The 14,873-nt window shown below is 39.9% G+C and overlaps 1 protein-coding gene across 12 annotated transcripts in view; it reads left to right on the top strand.

Annotated features, from left to right (window-relative positions):
• Positions 1 to 1,617: 1,617 nt before the first annotated feature.
• The window catches only part of ICA1 (islet cell autoantigen 1), a 154,516-nt gene continuing 141,260 nt past the window's right edge, over positions 1,618 to 14,873 (top strand). For 5 of the 12 annotated variants that reach the window (XM_037836781.1, XM_037836787.1, XM_037836779.1 and 2 more), the window contains exon 1: positions 1,743 to 2,030. The gene's annotated coding sequence lies outside the window, so the exon portion shown is untranslated. The other 7 variants (XM_037836780.1, XM_037836777.1, XM_037836784.1 and 4 more) reach the window with 5 other exon arrangements.

The raw sequence follows: 14,873 nt of genomic DNA, 5'->3' as shown, positions 1-14,873 counted from the left end.
CTCCAAAGCCAGTTTTCGATAAACGGGGTTTCTAATATGTTTTCATTTAACCAGTAAATCACTACTGATGGAAAGGAAAAAATTATAGTTAGGAAATTTTGTTATCTATTTCTCTCTCAATGCTTCAATTAATTGATACATTCAGCCAACATTTATTGAGTATCTACTATGTTACAAATATCATTTCATTTTTCTGTTAAAAATAATATCTTTTTAAGTCATACAGTAGGTTTTTACACATACACTATTAGTTCTTGGAATCAAATATTTTAAAACAAAATATTTTAATCATCTTTCTTTTGCAAGGATACCTTTGTTTCTCATTTTAAAAAAGGGTTTGCATTTTCCTTTTCTCCTTCTTACAAATAGCAAAAAATAACATTCTTTATGGCTTGTGTTGTTAATAGGTTAGTTCAATGCTACTTATAAAAGCCAAAGATATAACAACATTGTTTTTTTTCTCCTAAATTTCTCCCAAATCTTAGCTTTTAACAATTTGCTATTTTGTAGATCATATTCATACAGGCATTTGTTTATTCACAAACATTTATTAAGGACTTGATGTTTCCTTAACTCCCTATTTTATGCCACACTGGGACAGGTTCATGTCCATCTATGACAGTAGAATCCCCAAAGGATATATCCAAATAATATTAACTTTAAAGTTTATGTATATTTCTGAACTGTGCCATCTTTCTATTAAAATGTCAACATCTTCTCCTTCCATACTTGTTCTCTATCCATCCTGGCCAGACACCTTTCTTTCTTGAGATGAACTCTCTTTAGTCAACCCCTGCTCAATATCCTATTAACTGAGTGCCTTTAGGACACTCAGTAAAACTTTGGACAGTGTCTTAATCTGTAAAGGAGGGATAATAATTTTACCTTCCTGGGTACTATAAGGATTAAATGTAAAGCGTATAGATTATGCCTGGCACATAGCAAGCACCCCATTCATGTTAGTTGTGGATTTCAGATTTGTTTGTATCATTACTCAATAGTCATCTTTCATTCCACCCTATTGAATTGTTTCAACCAGTTTCACCCTATTGAATCCATTCAATGTATTTATAAATATATACCATAACCAGGAATGGAGTCATAGCATCTTGGAGTTGCATTTCAGCACAGATAATTTTAAGATGCACCTATTCCAAAACTTTTTCTTCCCATGATCTGTACATTGCAGGGTACACCAGAAACAAGGTTTGGGTCATTACCAATGACAAAGAATAAGAGAAGATGAAGGTGCTACAGCATCAATAATTTAAATATAAAAGATATATATGACAGGAAAAAAATATACATACATACACATACACATATATACAGTTGTTTTTTAACACAGCCTTTTTTTTTCCTTTAAGCCCCACTCGATTTCCAGGTACAGGCCTCTAACTTTTCTTGGTGTTGAAGTCTTGAAGTCTTCTGTCCCCTAGAACCACAGAAATCTAACCTGGAAGCAAGGAGCTCCTAGCACCTCAGAGAAAGAAGCCAGGGGCGTTCCTTCGCTGTGGCTACCACCTGCCCGCCAGGTCATTGTGACGCAAATGCATGGACACGTGGAACACCTGCGGGAGAGCCGGGCGGGGGTGGGGGTCACCCTGGGCGGCAGATCCGAGCGGGGGATACCCCTGGAGATGGGGGTCGAGGAAAGACCCCAGGGAGTCGAGACAGGGAGACCCACTCCCCCCACCCCTGAACCGCCCCAAACAAGGTGAGGCCATCGCCCCTCCCTTCCCCCGGATCCCAGTGCTCCGGGAGGGGAGGGGAGGCGGCGGCGGCGCTCGGACTGCGGGCGCTCGCGGAGGGGAAGCGGCGCCCTTTCCCCCTGGCCGCTGCGCTGCGCTGCAACGCGCACGGGCTCCGCCGGCTGCTATTCCGGGTGGCGGCAGCCGCCGCAGGAAGGGCCGGTTCTTGAGCTCCCTCCGCCCCCTTCCCTCGCCTTCTGCTGACGCTGACGTCGGATGAGAGACCTGGAGGGACGCTCTGACAGCGGCCGGGAGGCTCCTAGGGGCCGGGGCTCCGAGGTACCTGCCCGCTGGGGCTGGGGCGGGGACGCGCAGGGCGGGCTGCAGCGGGACGCGCCCGGCAGTCGGGGCGGTCGGGGGTGCCAGCCCGGGGCTGCCTCCTCTGCGCTCCGCGAGCGGCGGGTGACAGGCGGTTGGCTGTCGCCTCCTGCCTCAGAGCCGGGTGCCCGAGTCGCAGCAGCCCCTTCCCCTCTCCCGCCTCCTCTCTCGGGCCTGGGAAGGTCTGGAGGATGCACACGCCATGAGAGCGTGCGTCAGCCCCGAGGGAGTGGAGGAGGAGGGTTCCGGGCGCCGGCCTCATCTCTGGCCCCAGCACAGGGAACACCCACTCCACCCCGAGCCATGCTTTCCTTCCCAAAGGTTCCGGCCCCAAGAGCCCGAGGTCCCTCCAAGGTGGGGACTTGCGTCCAGGGTTGACTTGTTGACAAGTTCACCTGCCTAATGTTTGCTTTTATTTTCGCCCCTCTGCCCGTCTTTGGCGAGGGCGGCATAGGGCGAATGGGTACCTGTTTATAACCACAAGTGCAAGGAGGCCTCAGCTTGGGCCCCCTCTGGGGAGGTGCTCACTGGCTTTGCACCCGACAGAGACAAGAGTCCCCAAGCAGGCCAGATCCCTGCAAACCGTGGCGTGCCCGTTTCCTTTGGGTGCTGCTGACTCCGCCTTTCCTGCGCTCCGGCTGTTGCAGCTGCTGTTTCCTCTAGAAACGAACGTATCCTGTTATTGTGTCTGCTTTTGCCTGAAGTGGCCCCCCATTAACCTTTCCCACTCTCTTTTTACTTGGAGTCAGCCAAGATCTACAGCTTCTCTTTGGAGTCCTAAAAGTCCAGGTGATCTTAGGCTACCAGGCGTTAACTGCCTAGTTGGAGAGAGTTATGGTTTAGACTGAGAATCAGGTTCTCTTCTGGTAGATAGCATAAAAAATCAGGAGAAAGGGCTTTGCCAAGAAACCTGGTTGGCAGCCTTTGTGTCTGAGATCCAAGATCTGGTAACTTTGTGAATATTATCAGGGTCTGGAAAAATATGTCACCGGCTGGCTTGGGAATGATATTGAATGTATGAAGAAAGGAGCACAAGGACTTGACGATTAAAGTCCCATAAATTATGACTCATTGCAAACCTGTTCTTGTCCAAACATTTTGATAAAGGCGCTACAGAAAATATATAACTGGTCTTCTGTGGACCTCTGGTTTAGGTCTTCTGAGATCTGAACGGTTCCAGTATGAATGCTGAAATAAAGGGGTTGGGCAGTAAAATAAGAAATGCCTACTAGATTGAAATCAATGCTTCAGACTTTACGTTCTATTTAAAACACACAGACCCACATTCTTGAAAAATGCTTTCACCTGGATTTTCAGACTAACAATTTCCTTTTTAGATTTCATTCTTTATTTCTGAGATAACATCATGTATAGAGCATAATATGGGAGCAAAATTAGTTGATAATCCTTCAGAGTTCACATATCTTGATTTGGTTTTAGACAGCATTAGACAACTTTCTTAAACTGCTGGAGACGTAGCTTTCTAATTGTACCTTTTTGTGTCACTGTACTGTTCTATAGTCCTGTACTGTTCTTAAAGATAGATCTTTTAAAAACATAACAATAAGCTACAGAGTGCTACTTGTAAAGGTGGAGAGAACTGAGCTTAAAAATCTGACCCTGCATACTCCATCTATGGATCATTGAATGCAAAAGATACTCAATGCTGGTTGCCTGGGCATTTTATTTTATAGCTTTTTATCTCCTTTTGGTACACTTGAATATCTGACTTCTCTGAAGATCTTTATTGCTGTGCACATCTTTCCACAGCAACTTTATGAGAAGTACAGAATGTTTCATTACTCGAAAGAAAACCTTCAAAAAAAGCTGCATTTTCCAGATATTTGACTAAGCAGTCCTTTTTCTCAGATGCAGACACTTATATCAGGGCACGGAAGTGTGGCAACTGTGAAATGATATATTAGGGTAAACTTGTGTTGATGTGAACTTTAAAGTTACAGAAACGTCTTACAGAAGGATGAGGCAGTTGATAGGCTACCAGGCTCAGAAAGAAGTTAGCCTCTGTATTGGTTAAGCCCAACAGCTAAAAGCCTGAGGGTTGGTAGAAAGGTCTATGGTCAGCATGCTGGTAACTAGTCCTTTTTATTCCATGGGCAAAGATGCTATGTGCATGTTTTTGTCCGTGAGGCAACATAGATCACTAATTAATTAACCTTACCCTTGGCCAATCCACAATCTGCCTCAACAGAGTGTGAATCTCAAAGACTGATAGAGGAGAAACCTTTTTTTTTTTTTTTCCCCACTATTTTTTCCTTGACTTCCAAACTGGTATGTCCCATAAGACAGTAAGATCTAGCACTGTGAAGGAAGTGCTTTGGATCCTGGTGGACTAAGATTAGAGTCCCAGTTCCAAACCTTAACCAGCCACGTGTCCTTAGGCAAGTTACTTAAGCTCTCTGAGTCGCCATTTCTATCTATAGAACAGGATCCACTTGGGGGATTGTGGTGGGGATTAGAGATCATGCATATAAAATGCTTGGCACAGTGAATAGGACCCAAGTTATAGCTGTAATTATTCTTTCACATGCTAAACACGTATACTATCTGTTTCTGAAATGGATGCTATGGCTTACCTGTGATAGGGAATCTATTCCAATTTGGTTTTGAGTAGTTGAAATGATTTTGTATGAATGCTGAGAGCCTGGGCTTTTTGAAAAAATGCTCCCTCAATTTGGGGTGCAGTGTGTAGTCCAGGAACAAAGTAAAGCTAATTTGTTCTGGTAGGGATTGATCTTTGAGCTTCTGCCACTCAAATGTGGTCCATGGACCAGCAGAATCAGCTTTCCTTGGGAACTTATTAGAAATGCAGAATCTCGGGACCAAGACCCAGGTCTACTGAATTCAAATCTGTATTTTAACGAGATCCCCAGTGATTAAAGTTTGAGAAGCATTGCTCTATCCTGGTATTTCTCAGACTTAGTGTCCTAAAGAATCACATGGTGGCTTGTTAAATGTGGATTCCAGCCTGGCTTCCATGCCATCTCAGGTGGCTCTGATGCCCAAGGTCCTTCCACCATTCACTGGGTGAGAAACACTGCACCAAACTTTTTATCTAATACCCTGCTATAAAATGGGCCTTTTCTCTCTTCCTTAACAAAGTTCACTGGCAAACATGATCTTATTTGATATTCAACCTCCTTTCAAGGTTAGTAGGTATTATAATTCCCATCTATCTGACAGGAAAATTAAGACCCCAGGCATGATTTGCCCTTAATAATGGATATGGTAGAACCAGTTTGGAATGTCTGAAATTCTAGTTGACCACATTTTCACTATTCTAGCACCCAAACTAATGCCCTTTTTTAAAAGGTGTAATTTTCACGAATACTAATGAATCTGTCCAGGACAAGAATGACTAAACATAATAGTACATTTTATATGTAGTTTTAAAACAAAGTCTACTTTCTATGTGTTTGTAGGCCATTTACTTAAGGTAACTGCTTTTGAGCTTCAGTTTGCCATCCATCCATAATATAGGAATCCTACTTAGTGGTATCATGAGGACAAGCAACGGTGTGCACGAAGCATACATCTCAGTGTCTGAAAAGTGGTGGTTCTCAGTAGTTAGTTGTTCCATTTTAAACCTAGTGAGAGAGAACGAGTTCAAGAAAAGCTAGGGAAGATGCCATGCCATATTGTCATGATGAGAATTGTCAGTCTATCCTGCTAAGTCAGATGCCCTCATTCCAAATCAGAATTGGGGCCATTCATTCAGCATTCCACAAGCATTTATTGAATATATACCATATGCCATGCACTTGTGTTAAGTACTAGGAATCCCATGATAAGATCCAGATCCCACTATGTCCTTAAGGAGACTGCAGCCTAGTAAGGAAGCTAGACTAGTTAGCTGACAATTACATTTCAGCGAAAGTGGGGAGAAGATGGAGACACGGAATAACCAAGGCCAGGGCAGAGGCAGCCAGGCAGCCAGGAGACAGGGTAGAGAAAACCTGAGAAGGCTCATGCAGGAGGTGACCCCTGAATTGAGTCTTAAAGTACCAATAGGAATTGGACAGGTAAAAACTATTGGGAGAAGATAGAGAGTTCCCAGCAGAAGTGCTCATGTGTACAAAAGGGGAAGATACAGGGACAGAATACTGGCAAATTGTCCCACCTGGAGCCTGATACGCATGTGTGGGAGGCTCCAGAGATGTGGCTGGTGAGGCAGAAGAGTCCATAATCAGTCCATGGGTGCCTTATCTGTCTTCTAAGCCACCTTGAGAGCTTAAAACACTAAATTTGACAGAATGCCAGAACAATAGGCATAAACTGGTACTGTCCTGAACAAACAGATGTATGACCACCCACTTATATGCCATAGGAAGGGGTTTGGTTTCATCCCCAAGGCCACAGATATAGGGAGCTACCTAGAGCAGCCTGGAACAGAAAGTAAGTGACTTTGCCCCTTTTAGCTGAGTGGACTAGGGCAAGTCTGATCATCTGTGAAGTGAGAGGATTAGATGCAATAATCATTGTAAGCACAGGACTGATGTCAGTTTTGAGCCAGATAGATATGGAGGTGGTTGGGGGTTTTAGTAGAAAATGTCAGTAGAATTAGAGAAAATTGCAAGGGTGAAATTTAGAATACATTTAACAGAAAATATATAGAATTAGAAAGGGATGATTGAAAAAGATAACTGAATGCAATTCGATATTTGAGAAAGAATCCAGGGTGTATGTATTTCAGTGATGGGCCATGAATATATTGATAATGGTATGTTGTTAACCCTGAGAGTCTAGATTTGAGATTATAAATGTCCTGTACTGCAAGGTGTACAAGGAATGACTATGAAGTATTGTGATCACTTTCCAAGAGCACATATTAAAATCCACCCCATTATTTACAATCATGAGTACTTCCACTTCTCTGTACCCGGAATATGGCACAATCACCAATATCTAAAAGCTAATAGAACTTAGGAGAAACCCAGTCTTCTGTGCATGTTTCTTGGGATAGGACATCTTAAGCCAGAGAACGAGGAGCTAGTTTTGATAAATGGTGCCCCTCTCCCCATAGACAGGGACCCCAGTGGCCTCCAGGACTCCATCAGCAGTTGTAGGTTTTGTTGTGCACAGACACCATGGTGGTAATGGTTTGTGGCGTAAATCAGCACCTGAGCTTGTGATTAGGAGAGATTGTTTTTTTATAGAAATGCAGACCATTAACCAACATCCTTTCATCTAGGAGCATAGTGGAGTGATTAAAAAGAGGAGCTCTGGAATGAAAAGCAGACTTGGATTTACTAATTGTTGACCTTGGGCAAGTCACTTCACCTTTCTAAGCTTTTTTCCTCACCTGGAAGATGGGGATGATACCTGCTTCATACTGTTGCTGTGGCGATAACATGAGACAATGGTGGAAAACACTTCAGCATGTAAAGTGCTTCGTAAATGTTAGCATGTAATCATTGCCCTTCGCCAAGCATGTATCAGCTAAACGCCTGCTGTGTTTCTTGTGCTGTGCTTGGTGCTGAGGAGACAAAGATGAATCAGTTAGGGTCTCTGCCCTCAAGGGGCTGACAGTCTAGTGCAGGAGATGCAGATGTAATTAGGTCTTTGCAGGAGAGTACGGGGATGATGAGAGAACCATTGCACCAGCATGGGGCGATTAATCCTTCAATAAGGAGGATAGGCATGGCAGGCCCAGGGAGTTGATAGGGGAAGGCTTCACTGAGGAGGTAACATTTGAGGAGAATCCCGAAGTATGGTGTAGGCTGGCCAATTGGATGAAGGTGGGGAAAGGATTTTGAGTGGAAAGAATGTCTCAAGGCTTGAAGTGGCATAGTATATTCAGGGAAGCTGTGCCTTCTGATGTGATTAGAAGTAGTTCTTGTACAGGGTATGGAGAAAGTTTTTTGAAAGGGAGGCTGAATGTGGAAGGGCTTGTGCTTTTTTGTTTGTTTGTTTGTTTGTTTGTTTTTGCTAAGAGTTTAGGATTTCTCTAGTGGCCAGAGAAAACAAGCAAAGCATTTCAAGTAGGGGAGTGCGGTGATTAGATTTTCATTTTTTAGTAATAGTTCAGACCATAGTGTAAAAGGTAGAAGTGGACAGATACAGGGTAGTGTTGTCTTTCAAGGCCTAGACCATGTCCTGGCTATGAAGATAGAAAGGAGATATGTTTAATAGCTGTTTAGGAGGGACAATGGATAGAACCTGGAGACTGGCTACAAAAGATGAGAGGTAAGTCAAGTTTCCATCTTGGGCCCCTCAGTGGATTTAGTGCTGGAAATCGATTAGGGACCACAGGAGGAAGAATGATTTGAGGGCAGAGATGGGGAGAGAGAAGTTCAGTTTTGGATGTGTTGAAATTGAAGGCTGAGTGAGACATCCCCGTGAAGACTACTTTAGGTAAATAGAAACGTGGACCTCGTTCTCTAGATAGTTCATTTTGGAAGTCATTGGCGTGTGAAACCTTTGGAGTGATTAAATCAGCTAGAGAGAGTGTGTGAAGTGTAATAAAGGACAGTCAAGGTTGTAGAGCCTTATGGATCACTGATATTTGAGATGTGGACAGAGAAAGGGGAGCTAATAAGGAAGTTTTGAAAAGATTTGAAGGTGTAGAGAGTGTGCTTCCTCAGAAATCAAGGAAGGAGAGCATTTCAAGAAGGAGAGAAGACATAGTCAAAGGGTCAAGTGAGATAAGGACTTGAGGTGGGCCCATAGTGAAAGTCTTTGTGTGTGTGTGTGTGTTATTATAGAGAATTGAATCAGACTACACAGGCTTAGAAGAACTCTAACTCTGAAGAGAAGAAGAAAGGATAGTAACTAGAGTGAGAAAGAGGTTGAAGAGTATAAGTTGATGGTGGAAAGCAAGGGAGGTTGATTAACTTGAAAGAGAAGGGATATAGATGGGCTAATGAGGGGAAGGCCAAGGGGTGCTCCTGGACTTGTGGGAGGAGGTATTCCAGACAAAAGGAAGGGAGTGGTAGTGGTTATAGTGATCGTTCCAGAGAAGTGAGCAGTGGTGCCCACAGAGGGGAAGCAAGGGAAGAAGATGCCCAGTGAAAAAAAGTACCCAGTGCATTGCCAGAAGCATTGTGCCCCACAGCTCATGTGAAGGGAAACTGTCTATCACCAGCCTGGGAAGTTTTTCTTCACCCCCTGTTTCCAAGGACAGTAAGACCCTCTCTGCTCGCTGAAGGCCAGGAGTTGAGTGTCCTTATACCTAATGCTCTTTCCTCAGCATTGCTATGGACAGCATTGGCAGCACTGGCAGCATTGAGAAATATGTAAAGTTTGCATTGGGTGCCAGAATACTCCCCACCTTCCTGCTTCCTGCTTCTCTCTTTACTACACTCTTGACCTGGAGCAGAGCCCAGGGCATTTGTGCAGCTTCCTGGTTATGCTACCTGAACCTGCCCTCCCAGGTATATGCCCCGTGGCCCAGTCTTTCCTGATCTTCATCAAAAACCACCAGTCTTGTGCCTTATTAGCTCAGGACTTTGCTGCTGTTCAACCCCACATGATTATTCCCCCAGGAATAAAGGAAGAAATTGGAAAAGGGATCTTTATCAGTTCTCAAATAACACCAACTAAATTATCCAGTTTAGGCAAGGGTAGCTCCATTGGAGTGGTAGAAAGGGAAGATGAAAAGAACGAGTTCCCCCTTTGTGTTTGCTTCCCTGTGCTCTGCTGACTTTTACATTAAGGTCCTCTTCTGTCTTCTTCCCATGCCTGGACTGCATTCATTCCTTGCTCTTAAGCCAGTCCAAACTCAAATATGATTTAGCTGCCACAACTGAACTGAGAAAAGTCCTTGAATATGTGCCATTTCTAGAGAAAGGAGCTAGGGTGGTTTGTTTATAGGACCTGTGCACAGTAACTATAGACATTTTATGAACCACATACAGGTGTCTGTGTATTTCAGTAATTTAAGACTTTAATGAAAGAAGGCTTAATCTGTGTCTTGGGGAAATTTCTCAGTCCTGGGCCTCGGTTCTCTGATCTATAATAGGAGGAGGTCAGACTAAATAATATATAGATTGTCTCAACTCTAAGAATTATCCTGTGATCAGCTCTTTAAAAGTCATTAAATTACTATTTTGAACAACCTTAAAGAAAGAGAATTGTAAATATTAGTGTCTCCCTAATTATTCGGATTGCTGTCATTAGCTTATGTACAATTTCATATAGTTATGGTCTGTATATTCACACTCTTGTTCTTCCTTCACATTTGTATTTATGTTATTAATCATTCATGGCTTTCTGTGTATTTGCATATGAATTGTACATAATGTATTTATAAAAAATAATTTATTTATAAATATAGACACACTTTTTATTTTTGTATTTATTATATATTTTTTCCTTCTTTTCATTTTTGATTATTTCATAGTAGTCTATCCACCTCACTTAACATTTCCATGAACCCAATTTGAAACAAATAGTACACTTTGCACAGAAACTTGGACCTTTCAAAAATACAACTTATTATGAAAATGTAGAGTGCAACCATTTTGTAGGTCATTTAAAAATGTGCATATGGTTTTATTTTTGTAATGACATTTCTGACTGAAAAATTATCAGAGATTCTGGGGATAAAGAGTTGTTTTATGGTACCTTGTAGCTGGTGCAGTAAATTGGTAAAAAAAGTTATGGAATTTATTTCTAGCTCTTTTGCTGATTACTAATGCCTTAGACAAATATTCTCCAATAAAAATATAATGGCGGTCAACATATGTAATTAAAATATTCTACTAGACAGAGTAAAAAAGGTAAAAAGAAACAGGTGAAATTAATTTTTAAAATATATTTTCTTTAACCCAATACATCCAAAATATTATTTTAACATAAAATATATAATTCAATATATAATATTTATAAATAAATATATAAAATATAATTAAATAAAAATCAAAATGTTTAAATATATTTATATACATACAAATGTGCTTTATAAAATATACACATAAACATGAATAGAAGATATGTATTATTTATGAACATAAAAATATAAATAAATATAAAATATAGATTTATTAATACAACATTTTACGTTCTCTTTCTGTACATAGTCTTTGAAAGCTGTTCTGTATTTGACACTTTCAGCACATCTTAACCTGTGGCCAATCACTGGCATATTGCCCAGTGCAGTCTTAGGTGTAAAATTAACTTATTTCAGATTATTCTTCCATAAGAAAGTTTTTAAGTTGACATCATGCTTTAATGTCTGAAAGAAAGTTATAAGTTTTATGACTGGACTCCAATTATAAAATGTGCTTTTAAAATGTAATTTAAGGATAACATTTAATCCTGTCATTTAATGCTCTGTGTGGACCGCTGACAGACGTAGTATTTCTTTACGTGAGCTGATGGAGACTTTTGTCTGACCAGGGTGTTCCTTCCCCCTTCACCTTTTGAGGTTACACTTTTAGAGAAAAGGCCACCATAAATATTAGGGATTAAAATTCATATGCTGTATTTGAATTGGCATTTGGTTGAAATAAAACCAAAGGTGAATATAATTTCTACAGCAATTTTTTTTTTCCAATTACTCTTTTCTTTCTCAAAGGCAACCTGTTTGCTCTTTTTCTGTTTACTATCTTCTAATCCACATTATCATTATCTTATTTGCTCTTGTAAATTTCTTTTAGGTTTGTTGTTTTCAAATGCCAGCCTTTTGGTTATTACTATCATGATTTTTGTTGTAGCATGAAATTCACCACTGATCATCCTTTGAAAAGGGTACTTTAAGCAAGAAAAAGAGGACTAAGACCCAAAATTGCTTCCCTCATGAACAGTTTGAGTTATGTGGTTTGTTTTTTGGTTTGTTTTGTGGGGATATAATATTTTTTAAATAATATTAATGTTGAGGATGATACACTTTAAAGAATATCTTGGCTGTGATTTTACTTTCTAAAATGAGACATTAGATTGGTATTTCCCTTTGAGAAACAGCTCTTAGAGCAGCTTATGACAGCTGAAGAGTATACCGGGTTGTGAATTGGCTGATGAGAATTTCAATCCCATTCTTGCCTGTGAACTTGACATTTAACTGGATCTTGGACATGACTCCACTTGAACTCCAGTTGTCATCTATGAAAATGAAGATGTTGTGTTTCTTATTTCTCCAGTATAAATGTCTCTGACGGTAATTAAAATGAGTTTCATAGTTTTTGACTCTGAAGGCATCCTAGATTTCATCAATTTTTCTGATAAGCGAAGTAAGACTAGAGAGAAGTGAGTTGGTGGATGTACAAGTTTGTGGCATATTCATGGATTTTCCAACTTTTATTTTATAGTGAACAGCATATTGGGAGAAAAGTTATATTGGCATTAAAATATTTGCTTTAGGAATGTGATTTTGATAATTTTAGGGAATCATTAAGCTTAATTAATCTGTCTATATAATACCTGAGTTGTTTTAAAATATAAATGAAGTAATCTTTTTAAATATCCGAAGACCTCAATTGTTAACAAAATGAAAATTTTAACAGTGTCTTAAATGAGGTCAGGATTTTGTTTTCCTCTCCGAAGATTTGCTGACTCACAAAGTTAAAGTGTAACTTTATTTCATGTTTACTTGTGAATTTATGAAATGTCAAAAATCATTTGCAGAGGACTCAAAACTCAACTAGCAGCAGAATCCATTTAATGTTATGTGGAATGTTAAGATAATCATAACCTTATCAAAATCTGAAAGTAAAAACTGTGTGATATTTAAAAGATAGGAAAAATACCCATGAAAACTAGTCAAAATCACATTAATTAGTGTTTTTTTTTTTTAAATTCAATTTTATTGAGATATATTCACATACCATGCAGTCACACAAAGTGTACAATCAGTTATTCACAGTACCATTACATAGTCATGAGTTCATCACCAAAATTAATTTTTGAACATTTTAATTACCACGCACACAAAAATAATAAGAATAAAAATGAAAATGAAAAAGAACAATTAAAGTAAAAAAGATCACTTGGGTGCTTTTTTATTTTTTATTTTTTTTTTGGCCCCATTTTTCTACTCATTCATCCATACACTGGACAACGGGGAGTGTGATCCACATGACTTTCCCAATCACATTGTCACCCCTCATAAGCTACATTTTTATACAATCGTCTTCAAGATTCAGGGGTCCTGGGTTGTAGTTTTATAGTTTCAGGTATTTACTGCTGGCTGTTCCAATTCATTAGAACCTAAAAAGGGTTGTCTATATTGTGCATAAGAGTGCCCACCAGGGTGACCTCTCGGCTCCTTTTGGAATCTCTCAGCCACTGAAATTTATTTCATTTCATTCACATCCCCCTTTTGGTCAAGAAGATGTTCTCCATCCCATGATGCCGGGTCTAGATTCCTCCCTGGGAGTCATATTCCACATTGCCAGGGAGATTTACACCCCTGGGTGAGTGTTGACATTTGAAAGGATGAGGAGGCTAATTCAACTTCCCACCTCGATAGGAATCCCTTTCCCAACTACATGGGAATATGATTTGGTGAATCACAATTTTAAAAATGATAATAAATATAGATAATTATGTCTGGAGGAATTGTTTCAGTTTTTTCATTGTTTCTTCTGAAACTATTGTAATATTTATACTAAAAGCACACTTGCTAATCTTTATAGAAAATTATAAAAATAATTTTGACTTAAGAGGAAGTGACTAGAGATAAACCTCTAGAAAAGAAAGATGAAAATATACTTTGTACAAAAAAAGTACAAATACTAAATTATTTCTTAACTCTGTACCCAGCACCCCTGACACATTTATATTTCTTCTCTTCACTAGACAAGCTGTGGGAAGCCTGTTCTAAAGCTCCCCAGAGCTAATTGGCTTTGTGTTCCCAGGCCCATTAGTCACCTATCTAAAGCATAGGTCCCATATAAAAAGGAGGGGCTTCATTTGATTGTTTCTAAACTCCCTTTAGTCTCTAAATTATATAATTTATACAGTTCTGAGCTTATGCACCAGAGAAATAAACCCAAAGACTTCCATCAATGAGATCATTTAAAAGGAAATATTTTGGGCTTAATACACTGACTGGGAAAAAGCACAAAGGCACACATTTCCACTTCTCTGAAAAAAAGCTAACTACATTTGAATTTTAAAAAATTATTGCCTGACATGTAAGTTACACTGCACAGAAGGTTGAAAACTGGTAATGTTTCAAGATGAAGTTGATGTCTGAAATAACTAGAAGAAGGAATGAGGAGAAAATTATATTAATTAGTATTGTACAATTAGAAGCTAAATCCAAGAGACATTTTTTCCATTTGTTATGGATCGTCAGAAGACTAATTACAGTAGCCTCTGTAACCAAGAAAGAGACTAACCACAAGCCAGATACAAAAGAACAAGTACTGTATGATTCCACTTATATGAACTACCTAGAATAAGCAAATCTTTAGAGACAGAAAGTAGATTAGCGGTTACCAGGGACTGGGGGAAGGGGAAATGGGAAGTTATTGCTTAAAATGGGTACAGGGTTTTTGTTTTGGGTGATGAAAAAGTTTTAGTAATGGAAGGTGGCAATAGTAGCACCAGATGGTAAAAACGAAAAAGAAAAAGAAAAAAAAAAACCATGCCCTTGAATTGTATACTTAAAAATGGTTAAAATGGCAAATTTTATGTTATACTTATGTAACCCACACCTTACACACACACACACACACACACACACACACACACGACTAACTGCCTAAGAAAGAACAAAGAAGGTACTCACTAAATGTGAAATAAACACTGTCTGGTGGCTCCAGTGTAAATCTAAACTGCTGAACATAGCATTCAGTGCCCTCAGAGAGTTGCCCCTATGTCTCTCCCCCATCACATCTCCTG

The sequence above is a fragment of the Choloepus didactylus genome, chromosome 5 (assembly GCF_015220235.1).
Source record: "Choloepus didactylus isolate mChoDid1 chromosome 5, mChoDid1.pri, whole genome shotgun sequence".
Taxonomy (NCBI): domain Eukaryota; kingdom Metazoa; phylum Chordata; class Mammalia; order Pilosa; family Megalonychidae; genus Choloepus; species Choloepus didactylus.
The sequence above is the reverse complement of the archived record's forward strand: the minus strand, read 5'-3'. Positions and strand labels throughout refer to the sequence as shown.